The following is a 17,577-nucleotide window of genomic DNA, read 5'->3' on the forward strand; positions in this document are numbered from 1 at the left end:
CTCATACACCTGCACCCCTCCTCTGCCCCAATCCCTTGCCCTGAGCCCCTTCCTGCACACCACACCCCCTCCCACACCCCACGCTACCTCCCACACCCCAACCCCCTGCCCCGGCCCTGCATACAATTTTCCCACCCAGATGTGGCCCTTGGCCCAAAAAGTTTGCCCACCCCTGACATAGGCCAAGATTTTAAAAAACAAAAACCACCCCCAAAAGTCAGGTGTCTAAAGTTAAGTGCTTAAATCCATATTTAGGCACCTAAATAAATTACCTGATTTTGACTCCAACAGGAACTGTTCAGTGCTCAGCATGTTGAAAATCAGTAGGTGCCTGCATATGGACTTAAGCTTTGAATTTTAAAAAATTTGGCCATAGTCTTCTATTTGTGTGAAAAATACATTTATGGTGCTACCAAAAAAATCAAACTTCTGATGTTTCTGATTATTTTAGCCACCCATAGTGGACATTACACTGTTAAAACATCCTTAAAAAAATACTCTACTTCCTTAATATGCACAATAACCTGAAAAAGTCATGTTTCATGTTTCCAAGCATATTGAGATACATTGGTATTACTAACAAAAAGGTGTAGCCAATTGTTAGACTGCACTTGCAGTTTGTTCTTAAAAATGTTCAAGAGACCAAATAACTGAATGTAGCCAGATTTATTGTTCAAACACAAAGCAGTACAATACAAAAAGGAGACATACATACCCTCCTTCTGGGAAGCAACTGTTATCTCATCTCTTACAGAGAATGTGTGTTTCGAAAATATGCATTTAAACTAGCTATATTTATAGTATGGGTTTACATTGTACAAAACTCTCTATATGGCATTAAAATCCAATCCACCAGCTTACAACAGTTCCTTAGTTGTCATTTTGTTCTGTACTTTTCTTATCTCTCCTTTAGCTAGAACATTCTAAACCAGTTGCCCATGAAGGTACCTGTACTACTACTAGGACATAGAACAAATGTATCTTGCCTTTGACAAGTTCTCCATTAGCTAGTGCCAAAGCTGACTTCCGTTTTGCAGTATACTTAGTATGAGAGAACAGAATTGTGGGGAAAGCACAGTACATTGTTAAACTTATATGTATCAGCTAGCGGTATGTTGATGATCATAGCAAGAATTGGCACAAACTTTCCATAACCTATTGTTATTTACATTCTGATGTTGCATAGGGTCCCCAATTGGGATCAGGGCTTCATTGTCCTAGGCACTGTACAAACATAGGATAAGACACAGTCCCTCACCTGAAGAGTTTACAGTCAGTTTAAGAAGATGCAACAAGTGTGACCAAAAATAGGTGGGAACAGGAAGGAAGGGCAAGAAAATAATACATTTATCTAGCCCAATAACTGAACAGGTGAATAGTTGTATCTATCTGAGTAGCTGATTGACAGCAGGGGGTTCAATATCTGAAGAATCACACAAGAGATCAGTCCTGCATCAATGGCATTTTAGTGTCTTCAAAGGCCTCTGTTTGGACAGCAGGATATGTGTGAGACAACTAAGATGTCAGTGTTCAAGGCGATAATGACGACACTTTTACATGGAACAGAAATCTACCTGTTAAAACAGCTGAGGAGAGGAAACTAAACCATTTTCCATGTCAAAAGTTAGTGTAATCTTAATATCCATTGCTTTGATTTTGTCACAAACTAGGAGATACTTAGACGATCCCAGAAAGTTGTGGTCTTTCACCAGTTGAGAACAAGGAAAATGCCGTGGTGGGGTCATGCCCAGCATGCAGAAGAGGGTATGCTTTTATAGGTGGTTTACAGAACTGAGGTTGAAGGAAGCAGAGTACAAGGCTGACCACGAATGAGGTTGGAAGATGCAATTCTGAAGGATTTAAGAAGCCTAAATCCTCCCATACTGACTCTTGCCAAAGGAAGATGACTTGCAAGGAGCCATTCAAGATGGCAGCCCATTCTACACACGACCATGGCTATATCATAGTCAGGTGAATCTGCTACCTAGTCTAATATGGTCCACGCTATCTTTTTTTTTTTAATGTGTTAAAAAACAAACAAACAAACCTGGCAGTGGTTTTATCAGTCCCAGTGCTGACTATAGTTTAAACAGCCACACCTGAAGCGGAAATCAATAATAGTGATTAAACACTCAGTATAACCTGTATGGTGCCTGCAGTGCTGTCTCAACACAAGATCTTATGTGAACAATTATTAACAGACTTGCATGCCAGTCTTTCCCAGTAGGTATCATGATGCTCCTTAGAAACATTGGTGCAAATCAGTTCCTTGCAGGTTATCCAGTTAAGTGGCCTGGAGCAATCTGATTCCTGCTGTGTTCAGGGAAACATTACTTCCTACATTCTTTGTAAACAAACGGAACTGCGCTAAAGAAATACCTGACTCCATCATCAATTTCTCCTCCAGACTGGAATAACCTGAGAAACAGAAACATAGGAGCTCAAACGACATCCAGAAGAGACTGAGGAGAAAAAAATGAATGAGTTCTTGGAAAGGCTACACAGCATAAAAGATGAGACTCTCCTGGTGAAATCCTGGCCCCAGTGAGGTCAATGGCAAAAGTCCCCTTGATTTCAATGCAGCTAAGATTTCACCTCTGTCTTTTTAAATGTAGTGGGGAGAAGGGAAAGGGCCTCATGGCACTATAAGTAGGGCCCTATCAAATTCATGGTCCATTTTGGTAAATTTCAGTCATAGGATTTTAAAAAATCTTAAATTTCACAGTTTCAGATATTTAAATCTGAAATTTCACAGTGCTGTAACCGCGGGGGTCCCAACCTAAAATGGTGTCATGGAGACGGCGGGTTGCAGGGCTATTGTATGGGCGGGGGGTGTCACGGTATTACAACCCTTACTTCTGGGCTGCAGCTGGCAGCAGCAGTGCCTTCAGAGCACAGCAGCTGGAGAGCGGCAGCTGCTAGCTGGGCTCAGCTCTGAAGGCAGCGCCACTGCCAGCAGCAGCACAGAAATAAGGATGGCAATACTATGCCATACCACCCCTACTTCTGCACTGCTGCCTTCAGAGCTGAGTGACCAGAGAGCAATGGCTGCTGGTGGGGAGCTCAGCTCTGAAGGCAGCACAGAAGTAAGGGTGGTAATACCGTGACCTCCCTACAATAGCCAGACTTCCTGGGGGGAGACCAGATTTCATGGGGGGAGACCAAATTTCACAGTCCATGATGCATTTTTCACAATCGTGAATTTGGTAGGGCCCTAACTATAAGCCATGCTTTATGGAGTGAAACACAAGTACTCACTAAAGTACTAAAATCTGGACTGCAAAGCATAGAGAGAGATATGCTAATGTTGCTCCTTTGACCCAGGTGGTTAACCAAAAATTCAGGGTCTTGCAGGCTGTTCCAGGTCAGAGGAGAAACTGATGATCGAGTCAAGTATTTCTCTGAGGCAATCCTATTTATTTACAAAGAATGTACAAAGCTCTTTCCCCGATCATAGCAGGAATCAAATAATGAGACAGTATCTTTTCTGACCATTCCATGTCTTTTTTCCAGTCAGCACTTAGCCCAAAATCTCTCTCTCTCTCTGTTTGTCTCAAGGCTTATTCTGAAATGTGTCTTTGGCTTTTCTGTCCCTCCTTTCTGGTGTTTTCTCCTGCTTTTTGTGTGTGTGTGTGTGTGTGTGTGTGTGTGTGTGTGTGTGTGTGTGTGTGTGTGTGTGTGTGTGTGTGTGTGTCTCTCTCTCTCTCTCTCTCTCACACACACACACACACACACACAGTTCCACCATTCAATGATCTAGCCATGTCTTTGTTACACTAGCCCTCAATCCGCATGTTACAGAATAAAACAAACTCAGCCTTTCGGGTCAGAAGTTTATTGATTTCATATCTTAGATTGATGAGGGTTCTAAACTTCTCTGGAGAGGGGACAGAAGCCTACTCTGCATCAAAGGCCTTAATTTCCTTCACAAGGATATCAATTCTGTGTTCTCTCAGTTTCTTTTTAAAGGTGATAAGAGATTATATGGCCTCTGATGAAGGCTTTAAAGGCTTCCCAAAGTGTGGCAGCTAATGAAGCAGTGGAGACATTTGTTTCTAAGAAAAGTTCTAACTCCTGCAAGATAGAGTTAACAAGTGAGACATCAAACAGCAGAAAGGTATTGAATCTCCACATTTTAGTAGTGGGGACATACCCTGGAGGCCTAAAGGACATATTTATAGGAGTATGGCCAGATATAACAATACCACCAATGCCACAATCAGTGTTGGATCAAACCTTGTGACAGTAAGAAATGGTCCAATCTTGAATATGATGAATGAGCTGCAGAAAAAAACTACAGTCTCTGGTCATGGGATTACTCAATCCCCATATATTTTACAAGCCTAAATCACCTGTGTATGTATGAAGTACCTGATGAGTAAGGCTACAATTCTGTCATGGGTATTTTTAGTAAAAGTCCTAGGCAGGTCATGGGCAATAAACAAAAATTCACAGAAACCCGTGACCTGTCCCTGATTTTTACTAAAAATACCCTGGAAGCAGGGAGGAGGGACAAACAGAGTGCTGCTGGGGCTTGCAGCTGCTCCAGCCCCGCCGCTGCTCCAGATCCAGGGGGGCTGGCCCAAACTTAGCCGTTGTTCTGGGGGTCCCCAGAGCTGGCTGCCCATCAGCTGTTCCAGCAGCCCCTGGGGGGTGACCACTGTTCCAGTGGCCACTGCTCCAGCATCCCCAGGGCTGACAGCTGCTCCAGCCCTGCCCCAGAAGTAGCCCTGGAAGTCTCAGAAAGTTATGGTATCTGTGACTTCCATGACAGAATCGTAACCTTACCAATGAGTATTAGTGTTTTTATATAGAGCTGGAGGAGATTTATCAAGAACTGGGTCTAGAGTTTCATTAAAGTCTCCAGCTATAATAGGATGGTTGCCCATGTCGTTTATACTCAAAAAAAAATTATGAAAAAATTTAGGAGCATCCTGATTTGGCCCATAGAGATCGGCAAAGATGATTATAGAATTGCCGATTTCAGCTTGGAGAAAAGTAAATCTGCCTGTCAGCCTTGTGCTCAGAATATTAATTCAACTTCTGTATTAGTATAGCAACGCCCCTCATTTTAGAATAAAAGCAACTAGAAACAGAGAGGTCTATGCAATCTCTATTCAGTTTATAAGCTTCAAGTTCTGTCATGGCAATGTCAACATTCCCTTTTTTAAGCATTGACTGTCACGTATATGATTTTATAAAAATATGCTAATGAGTGAATATAATGTAACTGGAATATGCTTCATGCAAAGGGTTTCTTGTAAGGTATCATTACAAAGCTTATAATCTACTAAGTGTGATCATCCTATCTGTATAAATGCACCACTCTTGTATCTGAAACTAGAAATATGAAATATAACTCTGAGGTCCTATTGTAATTATGCAAAGTGTGGGCCATTAATGGTGGTTTGGAATCTCGATGACTCCCATTAACCAGGACAATTGACTGCAGATGGCTCTATTTTACCTGTAAGTCTTCCTGTATACCTGTGTGCTGGCAAGTGGGCAATGAAGTCTTGCAGTGACATGTGATCATGTCACCTGAACTGGAATCCATCTTTAACCTGGTGTCTTTCCATTGAGAAGGAGGAGGTGGGAACCCAGAGAGGGACAAAGGATTCCCGCCTTATGCAAAAGATTATATAAATGGATGGAACAGAACAAAGCAGGAGGAGCCATCATGAAGAATCCCCTAGCTACCACCTGAGCTGGCACAAGAGCTGTACCAGGGGAAAGAATTGTGCCCAGGCCTGGAAAGGGTCCAGCCTGAGGAAAAAACTTACTGAAGCATCTCTGATGGTGAGATTATCTGTATTCAGTTTGATTAGACATAGATTTGCGCGTTTTATTTTATTTTGCTTTGTGACTTATTTTGTTCTGTCTGTTACTACTTGGAACCACTTAAATCCTACTTTCCGTATTTAATAAAATCACTTTTTACTTATTAATTGACCCAGTGTATGTGTTAATACCTGGGGGAGCAAACAGCTGTGCATATCTCGCTATCAGTGTTATAAAAGGCGAACAATTTATGAGTTTACCCAGCATAAGCTTGATACAGGGTAAAACATATTTATTTGGGTGTAGACCCCATTGGGAGTTGGGCATTTGAGTGTTAAAGACAAGAACACTTCTGTTAGCTGCTTTCAGGTAAACCTGCAGCTTTGGGGCAAGTAATTCAGACCTTGGGTTTTTGTTGGAGCAGACAGGAGTGTCTGGCTCAGCAAGACAGGGTGCTGGGGCCCCGAGCTGGCAGGGAAGGCAGGGGTAGAAGTAGTCTTGGCACATCAGGTGGCAGCTCCCAAGGGGGGTTCTGTGATCTAACCCATCACATTGACTATATATTTTTTTCCTCTTAATTCAGTTATTAAAACCCTTTATATTCAGGGAGACATTTAATTATCAGCACCATCATGGTTCAAATATACTGGATAAAATATAAAGTCGCTTTGTGAATAAATGAGAAATTGTAAATTTTCCTGAGCAGCATACAGTTCTAGCATATCTAAGCAGCAAAAGATATAATTCTTCAGCGGTAAGGTGTCGCTTCCCAGTACACATTCTACAGAGCAGGAAGGAAATTCCCAGCATGGGAGGGTAACAGGATGGGGTCAGAAAAATGAATGATTTATCTGGATTTCTACAGTATAAACTCCTTAGTGGTAAACTTCAGGAACTTCACAATCAATACTCTAGGCCAATCTCCTAGAGCCAGCATGGGGGCAAGGGCCCAGTGTACCGAGTCTATATCAAAACAAAAATCTATCGGCATATGCAACAACTTTGTTAGCAGTTTAGGGTCAAATTTAGAGGGTTTATCTTTCTCTAGTCACTTAGGGACACTCACAATTCTGATGTTCCACTGTCTTGAGTGGCTTTCTAGATCAATTAACTTGGACTTAATAGTCTTGATATCATTACAGTTCTTCATAACCTATAATTTGTTCTCTTTGAAATCATCTTCCACTCCAGAAATTCTGTGTTCTGCTTCACCCATCTGGCTGGGTCGAGCTTGTAGCGCACTCTGAATCTCAGTCCTGGTGGTCTTTAGGATGGAAACTGCAGATTTAATTTCAAAAGTATTTGCACCAACCCGTTGTAGCACAGCCATCTGCGGCATTCCATCAGGCTTAGGAACCATTTTGTTTCTAGAAGGTGGGGAGCCAGATTCTCCTCTGATTTTTCAGGGCTTTCAGATTCAGAGAGGAAGACGCAAAGCTAGAGGGCATCTTGGGGGTTTCAGTAGTCAGGCGCAATGTTTCTAGAAGTTGGATGGTGAAATTTAGGGGACGATATTCCCCACGGGCTGCTTCAGAGTTCAAGTAACTTTCATCTGCCTCGGTCCCAGTGCCCTCCGGTAATCAAAAAAGTAACTTATTTATAAGCAGTCTACATGCATTAAGGCCCACTGTACCTGGACTTATCCTAGTGAAACAGGCTTCCTGTTCCCAAGAGTATCAATATCAATATATATATTTATATATATATAAAAGTAGTCATCCTAGAACCCAGAGTCAGTGTATGTCACAGGCCAGCAGCTTTCATCCAGGCTTCTGTGGTTGGCAGGTGACCATTTTGGATTTTGTTTCAAATGCAACTTTAAATAATCCAGATAAAATGTCTGCCCAACTACTAAGAACATACATAATATTAAGGTCAAATGGATAGACCTTAGCACATGGAGTGCAGACAGAGGCATGGAAGAAAATGTACTATCCACTCTCCATCCTGGACAGTGAAATGTTGAATTACTGTACGGACCATTAAACCATCAGGCCTTCTTAAAGAAGGATGTTAGGAGAAAGTCCATCTCTAATTTTGTTTTTCCTATTGGGCAGTCGTGCCCAAACTTTTCCTGTCGTGTCCCCCCTTACTAGTAATGGAATCTGTCCATTAATGCACAGTTGGCTCAGGAAGGGGCTGGGGCTAGAGGGGGAGCTGGCCTGTAGGCGGAGAGGGAATGAGGGCAGAACTGGGCTGGAGATGGAGCCGGGGGCAGAGTGGAGCTGCAGCTGGGGCCGGAGCTGGGCTGTGTGGCGCTCTCTCCCTGCCCCCTGTTGCATGCCCCCTCCCCATTCCTCTGAATCCTCCCAAGAGGGTGCACCCCACAGTTTGGGAGATTCACTGTGCTAGATTTTACAATTACATGGAAAGACATGGCTCCCGTACCATGCTTACAGCCTAAATTAAGACACATTTATGACATTCACTTGTTACAATAAGGGAGAAAGAGGAGGAAGGCAGAGGCCAACAACAATAAGCCAGCTCTGTGCACAGCTCCATGGTTCCAAAGCACGTACGAGTTTGGTTTTGTTCAGAGAGGGGCAAATCTGTGTGTCTGTCTCAGTAGGGAGGTCACCTCTAGCCTACCTATCCGTAGTATTTTTTTTTAAGGGGAAACAGCAACATGGGACCTGATTCTTAAAGGACAACTCCCTTATAATAGGTCAGACACAGAACTGTCCTAATACAGACAATCTGCCAGCCCGACAGGATGAAAAGGTAGCCATGGTAATCGCTTGCATGAGCATAGAACTAGATACAAAAGGAAGAAAAATCCTCATGCTCTCTCATTAGCATCAGAGAACACAGACCAAAGGGAGTGAATAGGAAAGCAGCACTCAGGGATATCAACAGTGCACTGGCACATTTGTACCCTGTAAAATCTGGGTTGGTATCACAGTGAGTGTGATTTAGTTAGTTATTTAACAGAAAGGCAGCAAAAGCGTTCCAAAGTAGCTGGGAGAACTCTGTCTGTTCTCTCACGATAAGGGCTGGGGTTGCTGCTATCTGCATGAAAGATTAGAAATTCCTCCTTGAAAACATACGGAACAGAACCTTCTACACAAACTGCAATTTTCTGTCTTTTTACTATACATACTGTATGTATATATATACACACTGTGGCAAAGTTCCTCCTCTCCTCTAGTAGGTCCTGGGCTTATTGGCGGATTTCTTCCCCTCAGTGGTTTTCCCCTTGGATGAAACCCATAGTCTGGATCAACTACTCCTATGTCTGATTAGGAGTAGCGGGGCTAGGGGGGAACCCGGGCCCGCCCTCTACTCCGGGTTCCAGCCCAGGGCCCTGTGAATTGCAGCAGTCTCTATAGTGCTACTTGTAACCGCTGCTTGACCGCTACAGCTCCCTGGGCTACTTCCCCATAGCCTCCTTCAAACACCTTCTTTATCTTCACCACAGGATCCTCCTGGTGTCTGATGCTGCTTGATTGTATGGTGTTTTCCTCAATCCTCCAGTAGTACCCGCTCTCAGTTCTTAGTTCCTTGTGTCTCTTGCTCCCAGCTCCTCATGCACACTTCTTTCCTCTGGCTCCTCCTCCCTAGACTGGAGTGAGCTCCCCTTTTTATACCAGGTGCCTTGATTAGCCTGTTCTGATTGGCTGCAGGTGCTCCAATCAATGTAGCTCTCTCCGGTGCCTTCTAGAAAGTTCTTAATTGGCCCCAGGTGCCTTGATTAGCCTGGAGCAACTGCCATTTTGGTTCCCATGGTACTAGGATTTGCTTAGCCTGGAGCTAACATACCTGCTCCTCAGTAGCATCCGGCCTTGCTCCATCACATATCCCCCCCAATCTGCTCAACATCATAGGGTTGGGCAACTTGGGACACCAGGCAGTGTGCTCGTGAAAGACCATCAGCGTTGCCGTGGTGGCATCCAGCCCTATGCCGTATATGGAACTGGAATGGTTGGAGGGATAAGAACCACCTGGTGACCCTTGCATTCTTTTCCTTATTTCTCTGCATCCACTGGAGGGGTGCGTGGTCCGTCACAAGAGTAAATCGCCGTCCCAAGAGGTAATAACGCAACGTCTCCATGGCCCATTTGACAGCGAGGCATTCTCTCTCGACTACTGCATACTTCTGTTCTCGTGGGAGCAGCTTTCTGCTTAGGTAGAGAATCGGGTGTTCTTCATCTCCAATCATTTGTGACAGAACTGCCCCCAACCCCACCTCAGAAGCATCTGTCTGTAAAATAAATTCCTTGGTAAAGTCTGGGGCTATGAGTATGGGGTCATTACAGAGGGCCGTCCGAAGGTCTACAAACGCCCCCTCTGCAGCGTCGGTCCACTTTACCATGTCTGGACCTCGAGCCTTCACCAGGTCCGTTAGAGGACTTGCCCTACTGGCAAAGTGGGGAATAAACCGTCGGTAGTAGCCTACCACGCCTAGGAATGCACGGACCTGCTTCTTTCGGGTCGGCCGGGGCCAGTTTTGAATCGCTTCTAGTTTATTTGTTTGTGGCTTCACTATACCCCTTCCTACAATATATCCCAGGTACCTAGCCTCTGCTAGTCCTATGGCGCACTTAGCAGGATTAGCAGTGAGGCCAGCCCGCCTTAAGGTGCGTAGCACTGCCTCAACCTTCTCCAAGTGGGTTCCCCAGTCTGGCGTATGGATGATGACATCATCTAGGTATGCAGCTGCATAACTAGTATGGGGGCGCAGCAGCTTATCCATGAGGCGCTGGAATGTGGCTGGGGCCCCATGTAACCCAAAAGAGAGGACAGTGTACTGGAATAGCCCGTCTTGGGTGGAGAACGCTGTCTTTTCTTTAGCTTCTTTGGTCAGGGGAATCTGCCAATACCCTTTTGTCAGATCCAGTGTAGTCAAGAAACGGGCACTACCCAGTCGGTCAACCAGTTCGTCGATGCGTGGTATGGGGTATGCATCAAACTGAGATACTTCATTCAGTCGGCGAAAGTCATTACAGAATCTTGTGGTACCATCAGGTTTGGGCACTAGAACAACTGGACTGCACCACTGACTGTAGGGTTCTTCAATAACGCCTAATTCTAACATTTTCTTTACTTCAGCCTTGATTTCTTCTCTTTTGGCTGCTGGGATTCGGTAGGGTCTCAGTGTTATTTTGGCTCCAGGGATCGTGCGGATATGGTGATAGGTCTCAGTTGTCCGCCCCGGTTTTGTAGAGAAAACATCTCGGTTACGATTAATCATATCGGTTGCCTCGATCTTTTGGATTGGCGTCAAGTCGGGTGATATCTTTACTTGCTCATGTACGTTATCCTCCTGGGGAAGAGTGTCCCGGGTGACTAAGCATGCCTCTCGATCATGCCAAGGTTTTAGAAGATTGATGTGGTAAATTTGCTCCGGTTTTCTGCGGCCTGGCTGCCGTACCTTATAGTTTACCTCTCCCACGGCTTCAATTACTTCATAGGGTCCCTGCCACTGGGCCAACAGCTTGCTTTCTGCTGTGGGCACAAGGACCATTACTCGATCCCCTGGTTGGAACCGTCGAAGCTTTGCTTGGTGGTTATAATGGGTCCGTTGGGTCTCCTGTGCTTTTTCCAAGTGTTCTCGTACAATGGGTGTAACCTGGGCTATCCGATCCCTCATCTGTAGTACATGCACAACTATGTTCCTTCCAGGATTTGGCTCCTCTTCCCAGGCTTCTCTGGCTATATCCAATATGCCTCGGGGGTGGCGCCCATATAGTAGTTCGAATGGAGAGAAACCTGTGGAAGCTTGTGGAACTTCCCAGATGGCAAACATGAGGTAAGGCAATAGGGTATCCCAGTCTTTCCCATCCCGGCTCACCACTTTCCTGATCATGGCCTTGAGGGTCCTATTGAACCTTTCCACAAGGCCGTCTGTTTGTGGGTGGTATACAGAGGTCCGTAGGGCTTGTACATGGAGCAATGAACAGAGATCTTTCATCAATTTAGACACGAAAGGTGTCCCTTGATCAGTCAGCATCTCCTTGGGAAGCCCAACCCGGGAAAAGATCTGTACTAACTCCTTAGCTATTGTCTTGGAAGCTGTGTTGCGTAGGGGGACAGCTTCCGGGTATCGGGTTGCATAGCCTAGTACAACCAGCACATGTTGGTGGCACCGAGCTGTCTTCTCTAGGGGCCCAACCAGATCCATGGCTATGCGTTCAAATGGTACCTCTATTATTGGAAGAGGTATCAAAGGGGCCCGTAAGTGTGGGCGAAGGCTATGTAGCTGACACTCTGGACAAGAGGTGCAGTATCGCCTGACATCTTCATGTATTCCTGGCCAGAAGAACCTCCGCAGGATCCTGGCCTGGGTTTTCTCTACCCCTAAGTGTCCTCCAAACAAGTGACTGTGGGCGAGGCTCAATATGGCTTTTTGATGTTTTCGGGGCACCAGAAGTTGATATATCTCCTGCTCCTGCGTTTGCACCACACGGTACAGGAGATCTTTCTTCACTATAAAGTAGGGTACTTGACCTCTGACCTTCCCTTCCACTGCTATCCCATCTATCTCAGCCACCTCTTTCCTGACGTTATCATATCTGGGGTCCTCTGCCTGGTCCCATCCGAACGTCTCTCTCCCAGGACTAACCTGCCTGAGCTCCCAGAGGCCAGCTTCTGCTTCTTCCAATGGCCTGTCGCCCTCATGGCTGGGGCCAGCCTCCGGCTCACCTTCCGTGTTGGTAGTTTCTCTGTTGGCTGCTCGTGCCCGTCTGCCTACTAGCGCAGTCTTCTGGCCCTGGGTCAGGATCTGGGTTCCCAAAGCCTTCGCAGCCTTCCTTTCCTTTTTTGTCTTCCGGGCCTTTTGGGGGGCTGAGAGTAGATCCTGAGAAAACTCAGAAAACATGGGGGGTTGACATTCCCCCAATGATGAGTCACTGTCAACAGGGTCTCCACTTCCCTGCAGCCTCTCAGGGGGAAGTAAATTATCAAACCCTGGATAGTCTCTCCCAATAACTACAGGATATGGGAGTTTAGGTACAACGCCCACTGTCACCTCAATGGGGTTCCCCTGAACCTCTATCTCCACTGGGATGGTGGGGTATTGGCTCATGGCCCCATGCACACATGTCACTGCTACACGTTTGGCTTGCAGCAGCTGGCTACTTTTTACCAGCTTACCTGATATAAGGGTGATAGCACTTCCTGAGTCCACCAGTGCTGTAGTCTCTGTTCCATTTATCTTCACTGGCCTGGTATAGTTACGTGGGGCTAAGGCAACGCCCGCAAGGTGGATAAGGGAGCATGGGACCTCCCAATCCCCCAAGTTGCATTGCATAGGCTTTTCGGTGCTGGGACACTGTGCTGCTATGTGTCCCCACTCCCCACATGCATAACATCTATAACTATTTCTAGTCAGTCTCCCATCCTGTGGGCTAGGGGGTTTAGTCCCAGGGTTCCCTCCACTCAGGCCAATCCCTTCCTTCTGGAGTCTCTGTTGGTTTTCAGCCCCCCTCTTCCTCCACCTAGGACTCCCCAGGGGTTGGGTGTTTGCTACGGAAGGGGCTTTCCTTGCGTAGTTGGGTCAATTCCCTGGCTGTCATGCGTCTTTCTACCAGCGTGATCATCTCATCATAGGTGCACGGATCGTTCTGGCCTACCCATTTGCAGAGATCTGGTGGCAGTGCCCTCGTGTACCAGTCGATGACCAGAACCTCTAGTATCTCTTCCGGACTCCGGGATTCTGTTTGCAACCACTTTCGTGCGAGATGGACAAGGTCATATAATTGGGATCGTGGGGTTTTGTCTTCCCGGTACCTCCACTCATGATATCGCTGGGCCCGTACTGCGGATGTTACCCCAGATCTGGCCAAGATCTTTGCCTTCAGCTGGGAGTAGTCTGCTGCAGCTTCTTCAGGCAGATCACGGTAGGCCTTCTGGGCCTCCCCACACAGGAATGGGGCAAGGATGCTAGACCACTGATCTCGAGGCCAGGCCTCCCGTAGGGCTGTCCTCTCAAAGGCCAGAAGGTATGCCTCTACATCATCTTCCCTCGTCATTTTCTGCAGCCAATGGTTAGCCCGTATGAGCCGTGTCCCATCATGTCCACGGTTCAGCTCTGCAAGGGTCTTTACCTGGCTTACCAGTTCTTGCAACATAGCTCGGTCTTGAACAGCTTGGTCCATCAGCAGGCGGTTAGTTTCTTGCTGCAGCCGCACTGCTTCTTGCTGGGCAGCTGCCTGGACATAGGTAGCCTCCTGCTGGGCCGCCGTGGCTTGTATCAGTGCCCGTACTACATCATCCATTGTGGTAACAAATTGTAAACCCCCTTCCCTTTTTTTTTGTGTGTTTTTAAATCACCCTCCTTCTTCCACCGCGCTGTGCACACCAAAGATCCCACTGCTAACACCAGTTGTGGCAAAGTTCCTCCTCTCCTCTAGTAGGTCCTGCGCTTATTGGCGGATTTCTTCCCCTCAGTGGTTTTCCCCTTGGATGAAACCCATAGTCTGGATCAACTACTCCTATGTCTGATTAGGAGTAGCGGGGCTAGGGGGGAACCCGGGCCCGCCCTCTACTCTGGGTTCCAGCCCAGGGCCCTGTGAATTGCAGCAGTCTCTATAGTGCTACTTGTAACCGCTGCTTGACCGCTACAGCTCCCTGGGCTACTTCCCCATAGCCTCCTTCAAACGCCTTCTTTATCCTCACCACAGGATCCTCCTGGTGTCTGATGCTGCTTGATTGTATGGTGTTTTCCTCAATCCTCCAGTAGTATCCCCTCTCAGTTCTTGGTTCCTTGTGTCTCTTGCTCCCAGCTCCTCATGCGCACTTCTTTCCTCTGGCTCCTCCTCCCTAGACTGGAGTGAGCTCCCCTTTTTATACCAGGTGCCTTGATTAGCCTGTTCTGATTGGCTGCAGGTGCTCCAATCAATGTAGCTCTCTCTGGTGCCTTCTAGAAAGTTCTTAATTGGCCCCATGTGCCTTGATTAGCCTGGAGCAACTGCCATTTTGGTTCCCATGGTACTAGGGATTTGCTTAGCCTGGAGCTAACATACCTGCTCCTCAGTACTTTCCTGTAGCCATCCGGCCTTGCTCCATCACAACACACACACACACACACACACACACACACACACACACACACACACACACACACACACACCACTGCCCCTTTATGACTCAATTCTGCAAGATACTTAGCACCCTGGCCCCAATCTGTCAAAGCATTTAATCACATGCTTAACTTTAAGCACAGAAGTAACCTCACTGATTTAAAGAGTAAATTGCACCATTGAAGTAGGTGTTTGCTCCAGTATAGCTACGCTGCCTATCTGCCTAAATGTAGACTAAAATACTTCCTGTAGCTATGGAAAATCCCACAGGAATGAGGAAGTGCCCAAAAAACTCAGTAATATTGAATTTGCTAAGTTTTGAGGGATGGTAGGGGGAGGGGAATAAAGTCTCTTGAACTAGGGGCCCAAACCCATTTGCACCAGGGCCATTTGAGAAAAGGATGCAGATTAGAGGAGGTAGTTCTGATCCAGACATGCAGAGGGAGCTCGCAGAAGAATACTTTTCAATTCCCTGAAGTCCAGGGGACAAATATTTCCTAATCCAGTGCTACCAAAAATGGTTTTAAATGTGAGGCATTCATGTAGTGGGGAGGACAGATAAGGGAATTGTATTCTTTGTGGTGAGCAAAGAGACAGCTGGAACACTGGTGGGAAAATTCTTCCCAGACTTCATCAAAACCATTGATGTAGCAGCATTCTGAGTGCACTGTATATAGACTTTTGTTTATTAAATATTTTAACTTGCTAATTGTCATTTTAAAATTTTCTACCCTAAGGAAAACAAATCTGCTATAAATAGGGTGACCAGATGTCCCGATTTTATAGGGACAGTCCCGATTTTGGGATCTTTTTCTTATATAGGCTCCTATTACCTCCCACCTCCTGTCCCAATTTGTGACATTTGCTGTCTGGTCACCCTAGCTATAAATAACACAGCATGTCAGGACACACTTCCCAAGCCTCGAATTAAAAAGGACTGATCAAAGGAACAGTATGAACCCAATATGCTTGACTTTCTTTAGACTCATAACCTAGTACTATCATTTACCCAAATTTACACATCAGCAATGCATCAATTGCTATTGTGCCTAATGTATTCCCAGGGCAGACAACCATTGGTCCAGAGATCTGGGCTCTGAATTTCGAAGCAGTGTCATTGCTAAAATTAATAAATGGAAATGATGACTAGCACATGCATCTAACTGGACCAAGCCCAGCAAGGGTCATCAGAGCTGATCTTTCATTGGGCTGGCTTAGCTTCTTGCTTGCTGTCCTCTTTGGTCTGAAGTTTATTGCAAACCCAGAAATGAGAGCTAGTAGAGATTTACCCGGATAGTAAGCTTGTTGGAGACTGTCTTTTTGTTCTGTGTTTGCACAACACTTAGCACAGTGGGTCCTACCACAATATAAATAATCAATAAGATAACAGTGCTTTCTGGAAGAAAACAAGATCTGCTGGAAGTGCACAGATTTATAGATCATCACTATTCACTAGGCTTGATTCGAGAGAGAGAGCGTGCACTGCAAAATAGAAACAACATAAATGGAGGGGGGAATATATTAATAACAATATAAATAAGGAGAACATAAGAATGGCCATACTGCGCCAGACCAAATGTCCATCTAGCCCAGTACCCTGTCTTCCAAAGTGGCCAATGCCAGGTGCCCCAGGGGGAATGACTAGAACAGGCAATCATCAAGTGGGCCATCCCCTGTTACCCATTCCCAGTTTCTGGCAAACAGAGGCTAGGGACACCATCCCTGCCCATCCTGGCTAATAGCCATCAATGGACCTATCCTGCACAAATTTATCTAGTTCTTTTTTGAACCCTGTTAGTGTCTTGGCCTTCACAACATCCTCTGGCAAAGAGTTCCACAAGTTGAATGTGCGTTGTGTGAAAAAATACTTGCTTTTGTTTGCTTTAAACCTGCTTCCTATTAATTTCATTTGGTGACCCCTAGTTCTTGTTATGAGAAGGAGTAAATAATACTTCTTTATTTACTTTCTCCACACCAGCCATGGATTTATAAACCTCACTCATATCCCCCCTTAGTCGTCTCTTTTCCAAGCTGAAAAGTCCCAGTCTTATTAATCCCTAATCATTTTTGTTGGCCTTTTCTGAACCTTTTTCAATTTCAATATATCTTTTTTGAGATGGGGCGACCACATCTGCATGCAATATTCAAGGTGTGGGCGTACCATGGATTTATATAGGGGCAGTATGATATTTTCTGTCTTATTATCTATCCCTTTCTTAATGAGTTCCCAACATTCTGTTAGCATTTTTGACTGCCGCTGCACATTGAGTGGATGTTTTCAGAGAACGATCCACAATGACTCCAAGATCTCTTTCTTGAGTGGTAAAAGCAAATTTAGACCCCATCATTTTATATGTACAGTTGGGATTATGTTTTCCAATGTGTATTACTTTGCATTTATCAGCACTGAATTTCAATTGAGCTTTTAAGTAATATTATACCTGATGTTGCCCTTTAAATATTTCTATTTTGTATGTACAGTGTTTTGAGAGTTTGAAGCAAGCTACTTCAACAAATCTAAATAAACAACATATTGTGGGCTTTTTGGACGCCACAGTATTAAGATGCAATCTATGCCAACATTTTATATTTTTCCCAAGGTACAAAAACTTTGAAAACAATGTTATTATTAACCAAGAACAGCAGGAACCTATTTATGATTACAATTGTGAACAGGATCCCTATTGCGGGATATTAAGGAACACAGGCTATTAACTTACATCTGCTACACTATATTTTGAAAATCAATGTATTTCTATAATGCAACTGGTACACT

The 17,577-nt window shown here is 45.3% G+C and overlaps 1 protein-coding gene across 3 annotated transcripts in view; it reads right to left on the reverse strand.

Moving 5' to 3' along the window:
- The window catches only part of MAP3K5 (mitogen-activated protein kinase kinase kinase 5), a 164,198-nt gene that overhangs the window by 116,443 nt on the left and 30,178 nt on the right, over positions 1–17,577 (reverse strand). The window lies entirely within an intron of this gene.

This window comes from Mauremys mutica, chromosome 3, assembly GCF_020497125.1.
Source record: "Mauremys mutica isolate MM-2020 ecotype Southern chromosome 3, ASM2049712v1, whole genome shotgun sequence".
NCBI lineage: Eukaryota > Metazoa > Chordata > Testudines > Geoemydidae > Mauremys > Mauremys mutica.